A 22,477-nucleotide genomic window follows, 5' to 3' on the forward strand; every position below is an offset into this window, starting at 1 on the left:
AGACGGCATCATGCTCCTTGCTTCCCCACCTTGCCTCATGCCCTGGCCACATCCAAGATACCCCCCTTTGCCTGTCCTCCTCTTCCCTGCTGGCCCTCCCGATCCGGACCACTTGCCACCTCTTCCACTGGTCTCCCCTAATGAGGCCAGTCCTTATCCCAAAGAACAAGGACAGTCCCCTGTGCTGAGCCCGCACCAGCCAGACACTAAGAGCGCTGTAGCCAGGAGAGCACGCTTTCCCCCAGAAGTGGGACATGCCTGCCACATGCCCGGGGACCAGCCGGGAGCAGGGAGGCCACAGTGCGGGGGACAGTGTATCACGCTGTCACAGGGACCCTGGGAGGAGGCAGTCCTGTCCATTACAGAGGAGATCACTGTGGCTCAGCCAGCTAGAACATCTTCTCCAAGGCCCTACAACTAGAACCCGGGGGAGGGAGCTTTCGATGTGGGTCAGTGTGGCGCACCCTCTCTAGCACTGCGACCCAGGGTCACCTCCTTCAGTGTCTGCAGTGACACTGTGTGCAACCTTAAGGGCCTACGATGTCTTCTTATTGTTCGGTGTGTGTTGGACTTAGCTCCATAACTGAGATCATTGAAGGAAGGGCCCAGCCTTTAGTGTGATGATTTCCCCACCGCACCTGGTACCACGCTGAGCCCCAAATATTTGGGGAGTGAGGCAAGGCAGGCCTTATCTGGCTCACCCAGCGCCTGTCTGGCTTCTTTACCCATAAATTCAGCAGCAGAGGGAGGCCAGCGGGGCTCCTGGATACTGAGATGCCTCCAGGCTGCCCAGCTTGTCTCTGGTCCCCACCACCTGCTAATCCTCCTACTGGCCTTCCAGCTCTGTAGGAGGGCTCACTAATCCCTTTGATATCCAGAATCTTCTAAAAGTGCTATTTAATCAGGCCACGTATTTCAAAGATACCGTGGCATTCCTTTTTTTAATCTTTCAAAGTATGAATAGCAAATAAACCACTGGTCCGGTGTCAGGCATTGTTCTAAAATTCGGGTTCTCAGGCAGCCTAGGGATCACCTGGGAACATGTTAGAAACGCAAACTAAAGGGACAGCCTAAGGTGGGGCCCAGTGATCTGTGTTTTAACAAGCCCTCCAGGGGTTCTGAGCACATAAATTTGAAAACCGCTGTCCTAGGGCTTTTCACGTATAGAGTAACTCACTGAATTCCCCTTCCAACCCTGAGATAAGTTCTACTGTTAACTCCACTTTAGAGCTGGGGGAATGGGGGTACAGAGAGGTTAGGTAGCCTGCTCAGAGTCACACAGCAAGTGAGGTTGGTGCTTCCAATCCCTCACTGGGGGAGAGGCTTGACCTCAGGGAGTTTGGGAAACTCGTGCTGGCATCTGTCTTCCCACTAAGAAAAATGTCCATAGGCAAGAGGCTGGTGGGCAAAAGACAGGGTTCATCAGACTGTGGTGGGCCAGGGATGTGCCCATTTTCCTGGAGGTCACATGGACCTGGGAATAGTTGCTGGGCCCCCGGGCAGCGAAGAACAATAGGAGCAAGTATTTCTGAAGGTACTTGTAGAAAAACACAAAGCACTTTGAAAATCAGGCTCTGCCAAGTCCTAATGATTCCATACTGCGTTTCCCTCAGGGCCTGACAGGGATTTTCCAGCTGACACTTCCAGAAGTCCAAGGATGAGGAGCTCAGTAGAACATGGCCGCAGCCTCTGGCCATGGAAGGATGGCAACTATCTTGGACCAGGGGCCTAATTTGTCCCATAACTGGGGGATCATTTTATCTTCAGGGAAATGGCTGAGAGGGCAAAAGAGCGTCCGGGAAACACCCACCCTCCCCCGCCGACCCGCTCCAGGCTCTTCTGCCCAGCTGGGATTCTCCATCTGGGGTCCTGGGAGACAGCTGCGGACGGCCACCATGAAATGGTAGCACATTCCTGTGGCGGATACCATGCAATTTTCTTTCAAAGTATGCTTAAAGATTTTACTAGGGAGAGGAGAAGAGACAGGGAGATAAACAGATGAAAACAGACAGAAAGAATAAAGATACGAAACTGAATGCAATAAACCACACAGAGCTGGTAGAAAGATCTTTCATCTTTCGTCTCTGCCGGGCCATCTCACGGCCTCTGGGGAATGGGGATTCACAGTCCCAGAGAAGCCACACTGGGCCGGCGCTCTCCACGTGGCACTTCGCTCCATCCTCGCACACCCACCAAGCCCTATTTATTGTACCCACTTTGCAGAAGATGTAAAAGACAAAACGAGGTTTCAGGCTTCCTTGTGCTTATCACCAACCCAACACTTTCTGCTACATATGTGAGCTCGCTGAGTCTTGGCTCTTTTGCCTGCAGAATGAGTCTCCAGCTATACGTATGATTGGTACTTGCAAATAAATTACTAAGTGCTTCTGTCACTCTTCCTCTCACCCCTGTGCTTTTTTCTCTATTCTCATCTCATGGACACATGCACTTGTCAAGGTGGTCCCGATGGGAATATTCATTTATCTATAAGGACACGAGAGGCAGCCCTTAAGATGCAAGGTTTGGTTCTCTTTCCCCACCGAACTACCCACTTGTAACAACCCACCGTACCTGAACCAGAAGGCCTCATGGCTTTTCACTGAAGACATACTTATCAGTTTCGCAAGTTTCAAAATAAATGCGGAAGCTCAAAGTGGTAGCTTGGACCTACTGTAGTATCTCTACTCCCTCCCACATCTCATTGAAATAACGTAACTAAATGCCAAAGAATAAATCCGTAACAAACATGAAAGGATCCCAGCAGCGATCTAGGATATTTCACAAATGCCTAGAACACAAAGAAGATGAGATCCTACTCATGGATACAGCTGAGTAGAATAATCCACACCCCAAAACCCGTACAGGAAGAGAGCTAGCTTGGGGAAGGAGACACCCTACCCAGCAAAGCCCCGGAGAGACTCCCAAATCAGAGCTGCAGCTGCAAAGAGTAAGGGTGGGCTACTGACTCACTATGTATTTGTTATTATTATTATTATTTATTATTTATTTTTTGGAGAAGGGAGGGGAGGGGCAGAGGGAGAAAGAGAATCTTAAGTAGATTCCACGTCCAGCATGCAGCGCGATGCAGGGCTCCATCTCAGACCCTGAGATCATGACCTGAGCCGAAATTAAGAGTCAGACGTTTAACCGACTGAGCCTCCCAGGCGCCCCTGGAGTCACTATTTAAAGGCCTTTCTGAGTTTTACTGACCCAATCCTCCTCCATAGACAACAACTGGCTGTGATGTCATTTGCTTGTATTTAAAAAAAAAAAAAAAGTCTGTTTGGTCTTAGCTTCTGGAACGTTCTCTCCCCAAGGTCCCCTTGTTAAGTGATGGAGATTCAGTCATACTCCTTGGTTCGGCAGTATCCAATATTTTCATAATCGCAGTATTTTATTTGCTGTGTATCACTTTTCAGGTTTCCAAACCAACCTACAGATGCAACTTGGAAGACCTAGAACATACACTCTAAACACCTTGAACAGGTCAAGTGGATACTAGCGTTCAGAGAAGGACGTGGGGAAGGTGGGGAGGGGAAGGACGCGCGGGTGTGCTCCTGGCTCATGTTACAGTCTTCCGTGGAACAAACAGCAAGCAAGTGCCTTCCTGTGTCAGGCCGGTCCCGGGCCCTGGGAGGCAGCAAGGAGCCGAAGGGACAGACATCCTCACCCCTGCTGCTCTTCTCTTCTAGTGGCAAGACAATAGGTACTGCCTACAAGTTGGTGAATCGCGAAACAAAGATCTAAGTATATCATTGAAAACTATGAAAGTAACCATGAGATTATGAAGCTAACAGTCTCATGTACAAAAATACAGAGAAAAGGACAGAGAGGGTAAATGTGCTAAAATCCCTGTCGTAGCAGAGAGGGAACGGATGCGGTGTAAACCAGCTCCAGACCCAGCTGCAGAAGGGAATTACCTAAGCGTCTGGTAGGAATCACCGGAAACTAAATACTGACAGTGTCAGGGAGTGACTTACAGCCGGGGACGCCCGCCCACAGCTGCGGCCGGAGAAACGGACCCACGCTCCGTAGGCCTTGGTCGTTCTGTCGGGGGGAGCACGCTTCCGATGACGGGCAAGTAAGTAGATATTACACATAAATGACTAACATGATCAAAAACAACTTGGCAAACCCTGGGAGAGATGTCAGGTAGGTATTCTCACTCCGTTTTATGTGTGAAGACGCAGAAGCCAGCCTGCACCTGAACTTGTTTTCGGAAACCAGGCCTCCTGACCCCGGGCTACAAATCCCCCCACGTCCCTGAGCCTCCTGTCTTCAGAGGCCGACAGACTGGGGTTGGGATTCTTGATTTCTTGATTCAGTGCAAGCTACTCTGGGCTGCTCGCTGCTCAACTTTGAAAATAGGGAGACTGACCACTGCCCCATGGGTGTGGAAGGAGGGTTCTCTCAAAACTCTCAGCTTCCTTTCTTTACATTTCTTTTTTAACCCATCCAACATTTGGAGCATTAATACCATTCGTCAATCACGTTTTCTTCTTATTTTATGTGATTTAGCACTAATTCTGACTAAAGGAATCCGGCAATTCATTCTAATGGGCAGGCGTGGCCCTATCAGAGGGTCTGTTGTGGGTGGGGAGGTAGAGAATGTCACATTTATTTTTTTTTAATATTTTATTTATTCATTTGAGACAGAGAGATACAGAGAGAGAGAACACGAACAGGGGGAGAGGTGGAGGGAGAGGGAGAAGCAGACTCCCCGCTGAGCAGGAAGCCGGACTCAGGACTGGATCCCAGGACCCGGAGATCATGACCTGAGCTGAAGGTCACGTTTAAAGCATTTGAGAAACATGTGGTGCCGCAGACACATCCAACCAGTGCTCCACGTGGGTGAGCTAAGGGGCACATGGTATGAGGGCAGACGGGGCAGACTTTCTCCTTTATCTCCCCAAATATCCCTGTCTCACTCCCCACACTCAGGCGACACCTTCTGAATCAGTCTTTTGGACCTTGAAGAATTTCGGATTTCTCTGGTCCCCTGTGAAAGTGTCCCGGGCCACAACCCCCTAAAAGGAGGGGCTGTCCAGCTAGAGTACAGTCTCTTGGGACAGACTGCCTGGGAGGGGTCTGGGAAAGGATGGAACAGCATATGAGAGCGCACAGGATCAAGCGCTTCCAATGGGCTAGGTAGATACTGTGTTAATACTTCACAGACATCATTAGCTCATTTGATCTTCACAACAACCCTGTGAAGATGTCACTATTATTATTTCCATTCTACAGATGGAGAAACTGAGGCACAGAGAGGCTGAGTGTCATACCCGAGCCGCACAGCTGTCTGACAGAGCCAGGAGCAGAGCCCAGGCAGCTTGACTCCAATGCTGTGCTCTGCACCATCACACTAGAAACACAGTCCCCACCTGTAACACACACACACACACACACACACACACGCGCGCACACACACACACACACACACACACACACACACACACACCCTGGGAGGACTTTCAGGGAACTTCCGCTTCGAAGAACCGTGAGTTGCCAACTTCTGCCTTTTAGAGCCCGGGAGACACCGAGAACACGTTTGTTGTACGTCCAAGTGCTTAAGCTGACACTAACATCGTAGATTTACTCTCCTTCACTCCAGAGCCCAGAACTGGAACTGAAGGGCGGGCCTCCCCGGAGACACACAGTAGTTCAACCTGAGCAGTGTAAGAAGACAAAGGACTGCTGTAGCTGGTAATGAGCTCCCTGTCAGTGGAGGGGGACAGCTCAGGCAGCCCCGGGCCAGGGATGATCCGTGCCCTGGGGACAAGGTTGGCAGAGCCTTGAGAAGAGAATCTCTCAATCTTCCAATCTGGGAAGAGAATCAAAGCCTCTTCCAGTCACAGCGGTCAGTTCAGACCCGCTTCTCCAGACCTGCCGTCACAAAGCAGTGCACTGAACCCATGGCAGGTGCGTGAACCGTAAGACCTGACCCGGCCTCTGACGAGTTCACAATGTGATCCTCAGATTTCCTAATAGCATCTTTGAGAGTTTCCGGGAGGAATTTAATAAAGGACAGTGAGTGTTCATTCCTTTCCCCTCCCAAGGCTGAGTGCATTCTGACCTGCCCATTCACTCTTTCTGTTCTCTGTCTGCTTCCGGAGCGTGCTATGGGGATTCAGGCATATATATATATATATATATATATATATATATATATATATATATATATATATATATGTATGTATAATATGTTCTATGTCTTTGCCTCATCAGAGGAAGTGCTCTGTGTTACTGTAAATAATAATTTGCAGGTCAGTGAAGGCTGTTAAATGTCCCTGATGCTTTTCTCACTTCCTTCCAGACTCTCGTAATTACTACTACTCTGAACCCAGAGGGCAGAGACGCATATTTCTCTGTCCAGGAAATGACAACAGTGTGGTACCCTCTTCTCAGTGAAGGCCTGTGTGTCTGTGGATCGGATCTGTCCTGAACCCATATCAGAGTCATTCATGTCCCTGCATGGAAATAGCCAAACTCAGCAACTGACTGCCCAAAAGAGCTAAGGCTACGGCTCATGGCCCTGGGTTCTAGATGGTTCTACCACCATCTGTGTGACCTCAGACCAGTCATGGGAGCTCCTGGGCTTCTGTTTCTTTGTCTGCAAAGCTGAGAACACAATACTTTCCTTGACTAAAAAATATCATTGCTATAAGAATTCATTATTTCATATTACATTTAAATATTTATGGGCCATCAGTCAGGGTCAGGTACTATTGTAGTCCCGGGGGAAGGTGGGGGTGGGGCAGTCATAAAGGAAACAGGTGAAAGTCTCTTGCTCCCCAGAGATCCACTGGGGGAAGCAGATACATAAGTGAGTAAAACTAAATAGAGTAAACTAAAAATTTCTAATGGTGATTTCTCGGCAAAAAGTAAAGCATGAAGGAGAATGGGGAGTGCTGGAGAGAGATCAAGGAGGGCATCTTTAAGGGGCTGCTATTGAGACTTACACCCAAAGGATGTAAAGAAGCAATCCCAGAGCACATTTGGGGGAAGAGCATTCCAGGTGGTGGGAAGGGCAAGTGCAAAGGCCCTGAGGCAAAGGTGAGTCTGCACATTCAAAACTAGCATAGGTCAGAGCAATGGAGGGGATGAGGGTGAGGGTACGGTAACTCTGAGGACCTAGGGAAGTGAGACCAGATGGGCTAGGACCCTGTAAGGCCTTTGACTTGACCCTGAGTAGGATGGAAGCCACGGGAAGGTTTTCAGCAGAGGTATGGCATAATCTGGCTTGAGTCTGAAAACCAATCTCTCCTGCCGCCGTGTTTAGAAAAGAGAACTAAATGGAATAATACTTCCTGAGATGTTTTGCAGAGCGTGAAGTACAACATGGACATGAGTACAGTAAAACGCTCCGCCCCAGGGGCGCCTGCGTGGCTCAGTCTGTTAAGCGTCTGCCTTCAGCTCAGGTCATGATCTCAGGGTCCTGGGATCAAGCCCCCAGTGTGTGTGGGGGGGTGTCCCTGCTCAGCGGGGAGTCTGCTTGTCCCTCTCCCTCTGCCCCTCCCTATGCTCGTGTTCTCTCTCTCTCTCTCAAAAATAAATAAATAAATAAATAAATAAATAAATAAATAAATAAAATCTTAAAAATGAACCCAAAAAACAAAACAAAAAATTCAGCCCCCTTAGAGCCTCTCGGGAACAAGTTGTTCTGGAGACCCGGTGCGGATTTAATATGACCACACATTTACTGCCATATTCCCCATGGAGAGGCGAAGTTCATGTCCCTCCCCTTGCCTTTGTTGGTTCTGCAACTCCTTATCAAGTAAGATACAGTGGCAGGGAAGCTGGGCCTGGTCCAAGGCCAGCTTTTTGAAGGACTGGTAGTGGAGGGCGAGGAACAGGGCTCCACCACCCAGGCCCCAGACCCTGCTCTTTTACCAACTTATTTGAGCACAATTCTCTGTAGTGACCCGTATGTCCCTACTGAGGCCAGGAAGCCCAGGCAACCCACTCCCATGAGAGGTCGAAGCGCAGGGCAAATGCTTTGTTTGGCTCCACCAGTTACTGGCTGTAGGGTACTGGGCGAGCTGCGGGGGCCCTCCGAGCCTAACTTGGTCAAGATTGTAAGTCCCGTTGTCCAGGTTTGTCAGGAAACATAAATAAGATGACCCATGCTGAGTACCTAATACGGTGTCTGGCACTCATTTTGGGGTGCCCTATTTCAGACTTAGCCCTAACACAGAGTATGAGGCTCCCTCCATGGCTGGGTCAAAGTCTTTCTTTTCCCTGTAACTTTACCTACTTGATGGGAATGTTCCAGCTCTAGATCCTTCCCTCTGGGGATAGGATGGCAAAGGCAGGAGACTGTCCAGGAAAGGAACCTACTAAGGTGTGTATAGTTCATGGCAGGGACTGTGGAGGGAGCCCTGTTGGAAGAGAATCCAAGCTTGGTGAGTCCTGCTTCTGGAACCCTCTGCTGGGCAAGGACTTCCCTGGGGATGGGGAAGAAGAGTGGTCTGCCAGAGTGAATGCTTAAAGGAGGGGCACAACCCTAGAGGCCGGCAATGAGATGAAATGCCTCCCACCCCACGCCTCCCCCTTCAGTTCCCTGAGGACCGTGAGGCCCCCACTACTTATTTTGGAGAGAATTTTAGTCAGTGCTCAAAGGAAAGAGGAAAAAAAAAAAAAAAGAAGAAGAAAGAAAGAAAAGAAAGCCAGTAAATCAACAGCAGATTTTTCTTCCCATCAGTTGGTTTAAAGTACGGGGCCAACGTCAACCGATCTAGAATTTCTAAGCTGTAAATAAAAAATTGAATGGTAAGATTTTTATCTTCACCGCCTCATGAAAGCCACTATTCAGAGTCCTGGTTTATCACACTCTTCACGTAGTCTGAGCTAAGGTATGGGTGCGACACCTCAGGCCCGTCCAGGAAATTCAGTGGAAAAGTTTTCATTTCTACCTGGCTCGGGCTACAATGCTCGGATATGGCACTCCTCCTGTTTCTCCTCCAACTTATTTCTCTCAACAGATTTCTTGCACCCTGAACAAATCATACAGAAACAGTCAGACCGATGAAGGACACTACAGGGCATCGTACAGCCTCATTGTTCAGGATTGCATAGTCAATCAACATGCCCAGAACTGTACCAGGTACCGTGGAGAATAACCATAACAACAAGAGCAGTAAGGACAGTTTCTATTGATCGCACCTGCTATAGGTCGGGCACCGAGCTAGCCACGTTTATCTTGTTCCCGATCCTTCCAAAAAATGGACAAAGTGGTTGTTCCATTACCTCCATTTTATACCCAAGCCGAGATTTATAGACGCTAGGTAAGTTGAATAAAGAGTCCTATGATAATGTTCTTGCTCCCGGAGAGTTTGAGAAAACACCAGTTTTCATCAGTTACCCAAGAATGTTCTTTCACTTCTAGCCATCTGGTGAGATTCATTCAGTCAGTAAATAGGTATAAAGCACTTACTATGTGTACCCGCAAATATAACACTGGCAACAGAGGAAAAATATGTAAAACAATTACTTGTTCAATTTTGTAGAACATAGTGGAAGGTCAGAGAAAGAGGACAACGTGGGCCAGAGAAGCCAAGGAAAGTTTCACAGAGAGAGTGAGTTTTGAGTTGGGTCTTGAAAGATGGAAAAAAATCATTTCAAGGGCATTCCTAGTCAGGGGAACAGCGGCCGAATCACGGAATAGCAGGAGGAAGCGTGTTGGAAGGAGGTGAAAACAAGTCTCAGGAGGAAAAAAGAAACTAGTCCCGCTCCCTCCAGGGACTGGCAGGAGGATGGCATTTGTCCAGGAATTTAATTAGAACTATTGCAGATGATAATTCCAATGCTTCAAATTCCTTATTCTCAAAAGGTTTGAGACTACTTTTAAAAGTCAAAGATGAATGAAAAAACAAACTACTCTGTTTTAATACTTGAACTCTGCTACGAGAGATGCGACCTACCAGATGATGGTGTGGTTAGAAAAGTTTCTGTCTTTTTTTGTGGGTTGAAACTGGACTTTTTTCTGAAAAGTAATTTGTCTTCAGAAGATTCCTCTGTGTGTGTGTGTGTGTGTGTGTGTGTGTGTGTGTGCATATGGGTGTATCTGTTTCCGTAATACTCCAGAAAACTGGAAACATAAGAAAGTGTAACTGCCCTTTACCTTGGTATGGAAAGCTATATAGGGACCATTGTGTCCACATTCCCAATGGATTAAAGGTCTTGGAATGTCAAAGGCTTCCATGGAATGGCTTATCATCCTACACTCTCTCCAGTAACCTCCCAAGATGGCAGATTATTCCAGATCGAACAACTCCAATTTAGGGGAAAATTCCTGTCAGGTAAGGGATGGATTCTATGGTTAGAGAAACTCCTATGGATAGGAAGGCACTTCCCAAAACAGTAAAATTTACACGATGAAAGTAGAAAAAAGGACATGCTTTTGCCAAAACACAGAGACCCAAGGACAGAAATGAGGGTCAAGATCCAGAACTGGGAATACTTTCAAGGGCACCGTCCTAAGGTGTTTGAACTTCTTGTATACTTGCACTGGGGATAATTAACATTTAGTTATAGTTTTAAATAGTTTTCTTTCATAGCAGAGCCTGTTAGCTATCTTCCTTGTGCCCTCCTTCGACTGTACAAATTTTTTGCTAGAAAGTCACTGCTCCATCTGAGGCCTCACTTTTGAGCTCCCTTTGCATCCAAGTCAGGGCATGTGGGATGCCATGTGAAATCTTCCAGAGCCTGCAACTCGCCCCTGATGTGCAAAGATCTTATTCCTTCAAATCCTCGCTTGCTTCTTCATGGAGAGTCCATTAGGAAATAATATTTCACTCATCAGGATACTAATAATAATACACTAAAATTAACAACTTACAGTTTGTGTGGTCACATACGTGATCCCATTTGATACCAAGGAGAACACTAGGACATCTTCTATTGTCCCCATTTCAGAAACGAGGAAACTGAGATTCATGTCTTAAAAAAATCTGGTAAGTGGCAGAGCCATAGCTGATCGGTGTTCTCTAAGAGAAAGTTTGTGGGTCATTCCCCATGAACGGTCTTTGCCTTGCTCCTCGCCCCTGCTACTCTCATGCTACCAGCTTCATAAACCTTCGGGTTCTTCCCTGATGGCACTCTCCCATTTTCACACTCACATAGGCGAAGGACCAGAGAGTTCTTCCTGGTGCCCGTGGCTTCATGTTGAATCTCAGATCATAATCACAGTGCGACATGGAGAGAACAGTTCAAACCGAAGTCAAAATGTTATGGCAGTTGGCTACATCTCCAAGTACAAGAGTGTTTGCTCAGGTTCCCCGTCCAGTGCTAGAAAATGGAGCCATGAAACCATCTCCAGCCATACATTACATTCATTCAGTCAGTCAATACACATGGTTGGAGCAGTGTTTCTCAAACTTTTTTTTTTAAATTATGACTCCCCTAAGGAGACTTTTTAGATATTTTTCACCCCATCGCCCCATGAAAATTTAATGCCAAAGGTATACTGTATATCCACTCATGGACTGTGGCCCTTTGACGGGCAGTAAGCCATTTCTCAGGTTTTTCTCATGTCCCTCCCCCAAGAGTCATTTCCCCCCCGGGGGTACAGTCTCCTCCACAGATAATGCATGGTGGAGAGAACTGACTGTGTGTGGACAGCAAAGGGAGCGAAACAGAACCGATCCCCGCCTTCAAGGGCTTACCGTCCAACATGAGGTAGCCTTTGTCTTGCATCATCAACAATCCTAGTAAAAGAGAGAAACCAGAGGCTCTGGGTTAATTTCTGTCTAAACCGCCAAAGTTGATTTTAAGACCCTTCTCAATCCAGGAGTTTAGTAGCATTAGATCGGGTTTCAGTTCTGAGCCATCATCAGTGGGGGCTCTACATACAAAAAAATTGGCAAAGACTTGTGTTCTGTGTGGAAATATGGTTGGGAGGCATTCACCACACATTTATGGCACGAAGAATAATTTCTGCTTAAAAAAAAACTGTTTATAATGAAACACAAGACAGAATGGAACAAGTTCCTCCAAAAAATTAAAAAAAATTTTTTTTCAATCACTTCTATTGAAAATCCATTCAGCGGGATTTAAATAGCCAACCCTACTCAAATTAATGTTTCACTTTCTTTAACAAGGGAAAGAATTTGAAGCCGAAAAGCCAACTGCTACTTCATTACTTTCATGGAAATCCCCTTGAATTCTATGATCCACTCAATCACAGGCTCATCAATTGAGTCACAAAAAGGTAGGAACCCTAAGAAAGGGACTGAATGTGAAAGGCATTCCATTTCACGTTAACGCCTAAGAATGTGTTATCGTAACGCACCTGGTGGGCGTGGGGGAGAAAATGAAACATGTGCCATGTTCCTTCATTCGGCAAATATTTATTTATTTATTTATTTATTAAGATTTTATTTATTTATTTGACAGAGAGAGAGAGACAGACAGCGAGAGAGGGAACACAAGCAGGGGGAGTGGGAGAGGAAGAAGCAGGCTCCCAGTGGAGGAGCCTGATGTGGGGCTCGATCCCAGGACTCCGGGATCACGCCCTGAGCCGAAGGCAGACGCTTAATGACTGAGCCACCCAGGCGCCCCTTGGCAAATATTTATTAAGTGCAGCTTTGTGCCAGCTACCATGTTAGGTTTTGTTTTGTTTTGTTTTGTTTTAAAGAAGTCCATTAGGGAAAGAAGTGACACTTGTCTAACATCTATAGGTGACTGGTCTTATACTTCATATGTGAGGCATTCGAAACTCAGTATTGGAAAATTGGAAAATTATTACACGGGGAGCAGGAAGGAGACTTGAGTGCTGGATCCACCTCTGCGTCTAGCTGTCTGAAGCTCTGTCAGTTACTTAACGTCTCTAGGACTTGATTTCTCCACCTGTAAAATTTGAAGGTTGAAGGTTGATGTGAATAGTGGTTCTAGCCCTGGGGGGCTTCAAGGATATATGGATGCTATCGGTCCGTCCAGGACCAATTGTATCAGAATCTCTGGAAGTGGGGCGTGGGGGTAGGATTTTTAAAGCTTCCCCCCAGTGATTCTTCCAGTACTCTCTGTGCTAAAGGCTAAAGACAAAACCCTAGAGAGGGACTCATCTCAAAACAAGACGGCAGCTCTGACTTCCTGACCAGGAGCAATTCTCAATGAAAAGAGGCCACGGTTTGCCTCCATCACTTCTAGTTTCTGTTTTAGCATATTTATGCTTTCCTTCCTCCTTCTCCCATTCCCAGCTGTTTCCTTTTTCTCCTGACCCACTTGCTATGGCCTAGTGCCCCCCGTACTTTTCTTCTGCTTTTGGTAAAACATACAGTAGCATTTATTTGCAGCTAAAAGAGAATTCATCTCAAGAGTTTCTGGTCTCAGGAAGGACGACCTGTAACAGTAAAATGAAAGGCCCTCTAACCCTGAGAAAGCAATCGTAGGTCTCAGGCAAAGAGCTTAGGAGACTTTTAAAAGTCAGGAACAAGGCTGACATCAAACCCTATAGATTAGTACCTTCCCTGGCCTTGTGAAAGAGTCATATGCCCTCTACCCCCAGTAGAAAATTAGATAAAATTTCTCCCGGATTTAACCTAAAAAGATAAGAAATTTGGAATGGATTGAGAAGTCTTCTGGTCAAATACTTCTATCCAATGCTCAGGCTCCCAGGCCCATCAGGCCACTTTTTTACTTGTGGATGTTCCCCTTAAAAAAATGGAAATTCCATTATATTAAAATGTTCTTTTAAAGATGTCCAAACACTGAAAACACCAGGTTCCTCCATAAAGTCCATTTTATCTGCCTGGAGATACTGAGCTATCTCACTTGAACAATAACATGGACAAAGAAGGTATGCAATGGATATTTCCTTCTCCCTTTTATGAAAGAAGTATATTTTACATTATTCAAGTTAAAATGGGGCATTTTTGCTCCATACCTTTCTTTCAGCCCTGAACTAAAAACCCTTCAAAGGACAAGAATTCTCCATCACTTAGCAGAGAGTTTGGCACTGGAACAAATAGATGGATGGATGAACAACTGTCTCAATGGAAGTTTCTCCTGTAACTTTTTTCTTAAATAAATCATTCTGCCTTGCTTATAGCCAAAACTGCACTATTTCCACCACAAGAAGATCTGGACTGTTTCAGGATTGAGTAACCCTCTGACCGTGCCTAAATGGCAAACACACCATTTGTACTGTGACCAGACGACATCTTCATGACCTATGAAGTTGTTGCCCATAGTGGGCATGACATTCTATGACTTTCTACTCTGGGTGTCCCATCTGAACCCGTAAAAATGTCCTGGAGTCTCAGCTGAGAGAAGGTTAGTTATTCATTCAGATCACACTCAATAAATTATTTAAAAATTTTTTGGAAGAATTATATATTCACAGGAAGTCGCAAAAATGTACAGAAGACATCCCATGTACTCTTCACCAAATTCATCCAATTCACCAAACTACTTTGCAATTTGGCAGAAAAACTTTTATCAATCTGTTCATATGACGGAATGGGAACTACAGTGCCCAACATACTTGGTTTGCCCGGAACTGAGGGGGTTCCCAGAACATGGGACTTTCAGTCTTAAAACCAGTCCCAGGCAAATTGGGACGAGTTAGTCACCTGAAAAATATTCATATTAAACTACTAAGCAAGCAATATCGGGGAGGGTGAGTATATCCCCACTGCTCCTTTTGCATCTCCTCTAGAGTTGGTTTCCATCATCCCCACTACGCTCTCGGGCTGTTTCATTTCACAAGCTTGCAGACTCTTGCCTCCTGCTACTCATATCTGTCTTTCCTCCCAGAGCTCTGTTTGAGAATTATTCCCTCACGTTTTCCTAAATCCCGCATTAGCCATCAAAATTTGTATTTTCTCAAGTCACACTGCTGGTCTCAACAAGATATTGAGAGAAAAGCCTTTCATTTCAGTGCAGTGTAAAGACTCTGGTCCAGAGCTCCTGGACAGGGAGCAGGGGGCGAGATTCACACATAGTTGGCTGAGTGACTTTGCAAATCGTCTTCAAGCTCTGGGTATCTCACTCCGAAAGGGAGGAAATTGGTTGAAAACAAGCTTTCTCACCAAATCATACCACTGATATTTGGGGCCAATTATTCTTTGCTGTGGGGATGGTCCTATGCAATGTAGGGTGTTTAGCGGCATCCTTGGCCTCTACTCCCTGGATTCCAGGAGCACCTCTAAGCTGTGACGACCAAACATGTCTCCAAACATTACCACATGTCTCCTGGGGGTAAAATCACCCCTGGTTGAGAACTGGTCTAAAATACTTCTGAAGTCACTTCTGGTTGTGAAAACATTGGATATAAATTAGTCTCCAGTAAATTATGAATGATTAATAGTTTCCCCTCAACTTCCCAAGAATATTTGCATTTTCAAAGTATTACCCATTTGGGGGGTGCCTGGGTGTCTCAGTCGGTTAAGTGACTGTTTTCAGCTCAGGTCATGATCCCAGGGTCCTGGGATTGAGTCCCACATTGGGCTCCTTGCTCAGCGGGGAGCCTGCTTCTCCCTCTGCCTCTGCCTGCCGCTCCCCCTGCTTGTGTGCTCTCTCTCTCTCTGACAGGTGAATAAATAAAATCTTAAAAAAAAAAAAAGTATTACCCATTTGGAAAAAAAAAAAAGTCCAGAAGCATCTTCACTGAAATAATCAAAGCAGCTCTATATTGTAGTTGGAGAGATTTACTCCCTCCTCCCCTCCCCTGTCTCTCTCTCCCACCCCCTCCTGCTCTTATTCTTCCTCTTCATTTTGGGGGCGTTAATATCATGGTCATCTACTACCTGGGCTATTTTTTCTTAAACTGGATGTTCTTCAGTCCAAATGAAATCAGTCAGTAGGTCTTCGAGCCAGGAGGAGGGAGCCTGGTTTGAAACAGGAGAGATTACAGTAGAAACAGGGCCTCCCTCCCTCACATCATGTTCTGCTCGCTGTGAGATCTTCTCGTACAGTTGTGTTGACTTTGACATTTTTATGCTGTATTTATCCCAGATTGTTCGGCAAACACAGGGTGTCTTCAAAATACTTTTCACACCAGTTCAGGGAACCTCAGCAGGAACTAACAAAACCTCATCAACTCTCACCTCCCAGAACCGCAGTCAACCAAAAATCATCCTCCTCCGACACGGGACCTGTCTGGCTGAGAGGGAGTCCGAGAGGAAGGACTTCTTAGAAAATTCTAAAATACTTCCAAAAGTTTATGGATTATCTACTTTATATAAACATGCCATAATTTGAGTGCACCATATGACATTGTTGATAGCTGGCCGTTCTGACCTACAAAACCTACAATTTCACATGGTTTTCCCCTACTAATATGCAGAAACTGTCAAGTGATGAAGAATCACACCGTTGGCACTGCCTTGATATAGGAAGTGGTGGAAGGGCAGGGAGAGGAGAGGGAGTGAAGGTTGACAGGGAGAAAAAGTAGGAACTCTGGCCTCTACGGTGATCAGGGACCACCAGGGATAATGGTGACCCCAGAGCTGACCTGATCCGTGATGTCACCAAGAGGAAAAGGCTGCAAATGGGCTCTGCCCTAGGCAGTGTGTAACCTATTCAAGGGCAGGAAGCATCTGCTGTTAACCAGGTCTGTACGCCTTACTCTGTGCCTTTCGCACTGCTCTGCACACAGCAGGGACCCAACGGTCACTGTAGAATGTTACGTGAGTGGGGATATCTGTCTGTTCTATGGTCAAATGATTCATTCTGACCTTCATTCATTCATGGATTCTTTCCTCCAAGGGTCTTTATCACCTAGTATTTGCAAAGAAAAATGTTAGATAATGTGGTTGGTTCAATACTTTTGTCCCCGCTCTCAACATATTTCGAGCCTATGCAAATTGGGCCTAAAGAAGTGGTTTCAACACTAGAATCCAAGTGCAGTGTGGTTCCATGTGAATGACTTTATCACTGAAATAAGTGAACCGGGGGAATTCCCTCGAAGCTACGTTCATGACCCCAGTCTCTCTGCAAATGACAGTACCCAGTTAAAGCGAAGGAAAAAAACCTACTTGGAAGAAAAAAAATATGTTTACTTCATTAATGACTAAATCTTCTCATGCTCAACAACTCATTTTTGGATTCTCAAAAGCCACGAGTTTGCCCCTATTGTCAAAAATACATATTAGCCGGCAAGTGCTCCAAAAATATCCCGACATGCCAAAGTCAGACTAAAACAATGAGGGGAGTTGAGTCTAAATCTTTTGGGTAACTTTTGGGGTCCTTGTCCCCTTTGATAGCACTTACGGTTTAGGAGCAGAAGCGACTTGGATCAGACCCTCCCACTGGTGGAAAGCCAACTCGATTCATTCCAAATGATTAGAGCTACCGGCTCCGATCGAGGGAAGGCTGTTCTTCCATTTTCTATAGGAATTTGAACAGATTTCTCAAAGTCTGAAAACCTCGTACGTTTTGATCATTTTTCTGTTTTGTCCTGACATTTGCATTCCTAATAGCTTCTTCGAACACGGCCTTGACTGGTGTTAAATGTCTGCCAGCCATTTGGCAGGCCCATTCATAGGAGGCACATATCAGCAGCATGCGGTCCTGCTCCCTGGAACTCGCTGACTCTTGGCTACCATGATGGAAACCCTCTAACTTTAGCCTAGTTCCACTCTCCTCCCAAGAGAACCTGGCCTATCATCTTGCTTTTGTAACCTCATCTTTGGGCATCTGAGATGTCCAGAGAAAAAGAAGACTCCTGGAGGACAGAAGGAACTTCTGGTAGAGGCCAAGGGGCAACAGGAGTCAGAGGACCTGGGTGCACATTGCACTTTTCTGCCTCCTGTGCTACCTAGAGCCACCACGCTCCCACAGCCCTCATCCACGAATCCCAGAGCTAACTTAGGTGACCTTGCGGTGGCTTCAAGTTTTAGTTCTCCACAATTCTGTGGCCAATGATGAAAAAAATGTGACTCGTTTCTTCTGCTCTCCCTACTTCCCTGCCTTCCCTCTCCCAATCGCTCTCTCTCTCTCTCTCTTCCATAGGGCTCGCTAAAAGCTGGCAAATGCTTCCCAGCAGCCAAATAGAAGTCATTACCAGAAGCATTGCAGCTAAACAGAGGGAAATGTTTAGGTAAGCATTATAATGGGCATGGAAATAAAGAGACCACAATTCAAAGCATAAGTCATCCTAGATGAGAATGCACATGTTTGGGGCTAGGTTTATGAGAAATGAACGGGATGAGGCTGTGCTGGCGGATCCCTGGCCTTGTGTTTTCTTAATGCCAGGAGTGATTTATTTTCTGGTAAACAGTTTTGCTCAAGTAGGGCATCCAATTACTACAAACCTTGCTTGGTATAAAAACTAACTGCATAGAAAAATATTGCCTTTGCAAGGTTTAACTGGTTGTTAATCCAAACATGTGGCAGAGCCCAAATTCCAGGGCTCAAAATATCCTCCCGATTCTCAGCAGCATCTGAACGTCCAGAGGAGTTCATAATCATCACTCTCAATGAGGCGTGACTCAGAGGTAGCGTATGGAAAGAGGACATTTCCAGAAAAACCATGGTATGGAAACCAAGCCCGCTGGGGGAGGCAAGGCCTCCCTTAGGTAGAAGTTCTGCTCAGCTCCTTTGAAGTGGGAGGTCGGGCTGCTCTGGGAAGATGAAAAAAAAAAAAAAAACCTTTAAAAAATCCTCCTTTCCACACAAATCTCTTCACATACAGCTCTGTTCCCCGGGATGTTTCATCACCTTAAAAAATATATTTAAAACAGACACCAGTAAGAGTATCCTTTCGAAGTGGAGCAAAGCTCTAGGCTTTTATTTTTTTAACGACAACAAAAAATCAAATTGCCTTCTTCACATTCTCTGGGTTTGCCTCTCAGCATCCATGAGCCCTAATTGTCATACTTCAAATATTTTGTTTTTAAGAAAGCTTGAAAGAGCTCGAGAGAGGAAGAAAAATGAGAGCGAGAGGGAGGAGGGAGAGAAGGAGGGAGAGAAAGAAATCTGGTCGTCAAGAAAGTTTAGCTTCTGTGTCAAAAAATGTTTTACAAGGAGGGAGAGAGGAGATAGGTTTAATATCCAGATCTTGCCCTTTCCCACATCTCTGTTCCGTGGGGCTTCCCGCTGGGCTGACAGTTCGCAGTGGCCTCTGTGAGGTGTCCGGTGACTGTGTCTCCCCAGTGCTGCACATGCCCCCGGGGCCTGCATGTCCTGGAGGATTAGTTTCAAATACTTGCCCTATTTCAAGGTGGCAGTTGGCAGTCAGAAGGAGACTCTGGAGCCATTGGAGTGGAAAGGAACGTGAAGTGTCAGCTTACCCAGCACACAGACAAGAGGCTTTGCCACAAGGCCCCAGGCTCCTGGCTCGGTGCACCGGGCTCCCGGCCGCAGGCCGTTCACGCCACTCGGAGTCATGGCGACCAGGGGCCTTGGCCCACAGACGCCCTCTGCTCAGCCGGCCCTCGCTCCCTCGCTTGCTCGCTAGCAGCCAGATAACCAACCCATTCCACCGCGCCGGTCCACCCAGATCACATTGTTTGCAGACTTCCCAAGATGGGGATTTCATCATCTCCCTTTGGTTGTTCACTCCAATGTCTCCTAACCCTTCCACCAGGCCCTGCTTCTTCAGCTCTAACCCTGATCTCTCCCCTGATGCAATCCCAGCCCCTGGGGTTTTTTTCTGTCTTCACCAGAAATGAAAAACAGCTGGACCCCATCTTCTGCATACTAACCCTCCAGAAACTGGGAGACCATTATTAAATCAACCAGGTCCTTGTCTTCTCCAGGTTAAGTGGCGCCCATACCTTCAGCTTTCCCTCAGACCTGCGGATTTCCAGCTCTTGTTTTCATGACTTGCCCTGTCACTCAGAGGGTCAAGGCCCAGACTAGAAATTGTACGAGGATTTGACTAATACTGTGTGTGTGTGTTTGTGTGTGTGTGTGTGTGTGTGTGTGTGTGTGTGTGTAGGAGGGAAGTTTAGCTCAGAGTTCCAAGTTAAGTTTTTACCCTTTTTTTGTGGTGAAAGAAATCAAAAAGAGTTTGTATAACATACGTGCATAGTTCAGAAAACAAAACGAAAGAGAACTCAAGCACCTCGTGCCAGTTATTTTTTCTGTTAACACTGACCTTGTGTTTGATTTCACTTTGAGAGGAGACAGAGGGTCATTTCTCCACTGACCACATTTTATTTTTATTTATTTTTAAGATTTTGTTTATGTATTAGAGAGAGAGCAAGAGAGAGCAGGGGGAGAGGCAGATGGGGAGGGAGAAGCAGGCTCTCCAATAAGCAAGGAGTCTGATGTGGGACTCGATCCCAGGACTCTGGGATCGCGACCTGAGTGGAAGGCAGATGCTTAACCGACTGAACCACCCGGGTGCCCAGCATTTAAGTTGCATTTACATTTACTTCTCACAGTCTACGTTTTAAACCAGCGATGTTCTTCTGACTCTTACACACGTGCTTGTTACAGAGCTATTTTCAAATCTGACATATTTAGCTGAGGAATCAAAAGTTTTATAAGATGGCCCACTCTAAAAAAAGCTGAACCCAGATCAAAAAAGTCTTCCAACGGGGAATGTTTTCAATGAGCCAAGTTTACTAACAGTCTAGTTCTCGATTATTGAAATATTCACGTCTGAATTTAAATTCAATGTTTTCATCAGGAAATGTCAGGAAACAGGCCATTTAATCATGTTTCTATCAAACGATATTTGATGGTATCGTTTCCATCACCCAAACAAACTGCCAAGAATCAGATGTGCCTTGCATGAAAGATTCAAGCCGCCGTGGATTTATTATCGTGGATTTTCTACTTCTCATCAGTCAAAAAGATGGCGCTCGGCGAAAGCATTTGAGATGAAGTGACATCAACAGACCACTGTCATTTTGAATATCTTAGGGAAAAAAATGTGCGAACGAGGTGTCGTTTTATCATCGAACCTAGGCCTGTCATTTATGGTCAATCTGAATCTCTGCTTGAGTCAAAGGCCCGACGTTTTCCTGGACGTGAAGCCACAACTTTCAGTTGGGCCCACAGGGAGGGAGGTGCAGCTGCTGGTTCTCAGGAGGCAGCCGTGAGTGCCTCTCCCCTGCACAGGTGGCCTGTCTCCATGACACAGAAGGAGCCTCAGTTTACCAACTCACCTCTGCTTCCTCCAGAGCTCTCTGTTGCACTTTTCGTGTCCTAGAAAAGAATCAGAAATAAAACCTGTGTTCTCACCACCCTCGTATCTATTTTCCCTCAAGAAGACCGAGGTATTTTTCGCTTGTTGTTGTTTTGTTTACTTCTCCTGCGAGCAGATTGCCTGGTGTGGCTGGGACTGTATCTAACTTGTTTTGTGTTTCCGGTCCTCCTCTCATGACTTGATCAAAGTTTGTGACTTGGTAACAAAGATTCTGAACCCAAAGTCTTTTTTTTTTTTTTTAAGATACTATTTATTTATTTGACAGAGAGTGAGAGAATGGGCACAAGCAGGGGAAGGAGCAGAGGGAGAAGGAGAAGCATGCTTCCCTGCAGGGCAGGGAGCCCGACACGGGGCTCAATCCCGGGACCCCGAGATCATGACCTGAGTTGGAGGCAGACTCTTAACCACCGAAGTCACTTTTGAACACAGACCTCAGTTGGCTTCATCACACGTACCCAAGAAGCTGTGTGGAGAGGTTGGCTTCCTGCATCTAGTCCCTTTATCCAACACCAACTCTTTCCCTTGGCTTTGGGTGCAATGTTTTTACACCCTCTCCACCCATGCCTCCTGAGAATTTATAAAGACTGTTTGCTTGCATTTTTCCCCCTAGCTAATGCCCATATTTTATTCTAATTCCCCTTGTTAAAATTGAAGAACATGCAGGATCTTTAAATTTCTCTTTGGTAATGACTTCACTGTGGACACTTCTTGCAGGGGTTTCTCTCCACCTGTTAGAGCCAAGACCAGACTATCTTCTATCTGTACAGCTGTTCCAGCCTCCAGAACAAGTCTGGAACCATCTAGCAGGCTCTGTGTAGGACCCAAGGCAGAGATGGGCTACCTGTTTTGGAAAAGGGCAACTTGGCCATCAAGGCCACCTACCTGATACCATCCTGGAGCTTCAAACTGGCCTTTTTAAGAGGGAAAGGGGTGGGGGGGGGAGAAAAAAAATAACATAGCAACACTGATCTCAGCACTACCCGTGGAGTCATTAATGTGGTTTCTAGCAAACTGCTCATAAAATTCATGGCAGCAGCTAATTGCTACCATGTTCTTCCTCATATACTCTCATATTAAATTTGAAAGAAAGAAAGAAAAGCCCTTTCAAAGCCATATTAATCCGTGCACAGCGGTGGAATGCGTGATCTAAAGTGAGCCTTTCACATCACCACAGCTATGTGGGCTGGCTGTCAAACGGTGGATTTCATGTCACTCACGATACAATGAACAATGCCTTTGCCAGCCGCGGGCTCTGCCTGGGCCCAGCTCCCTCGAACCCCTCCAGCACGAGCCGGCACGGAGTGCTGTGTGAGCGCACACATGTGAGCGTCGGCACATGTGCGTGAGTGTGCATACCAGCCTCCGAACCATCTCGAG

At 46.3% G+C, this 22,477-nt stretch overlaps 1 long non-coding RNA gene across 1 annotated transcript; it reads left to right on the forward strand.

Annotated features, from left to right (window-relative positions):
* The first annotated feature begins 12,098 nt into the window (after positions 1 to 12,098).
* Positions 12,099 to 21,036, forward strand: LOC148107525 (uncharacterized). The gene is made up of 3 exons (XR_015722205.1): positions 12,099 to 12,208; positions 17,953 to 18,040; positions 20,579 to 21,036. It is a non-coding gene; the product is annotated as an uncharacterized LOC148107525 (long non-coding RNA).
* The last annotated feature ends 1,441 nt before the right edge of the window (positions 21,037 to 22,477 follow it).

The sequence above is a fragment of the Ursus americanus genome, chromosome 29 (genome assembly GCF_024610735.1).
Source record: "Ursus americanus isolate L20-20 chromosome 29, mUrsAme1.1.p, whole genome shotgun sequence".
In the NCBI taxonomy this organism is placed as follows: domain Eukaryota; kingdom Metazoa; phylum Chordata; class Mammalia; order Carnivora; family Ursidae; genus Ursus; species Ursus americanus.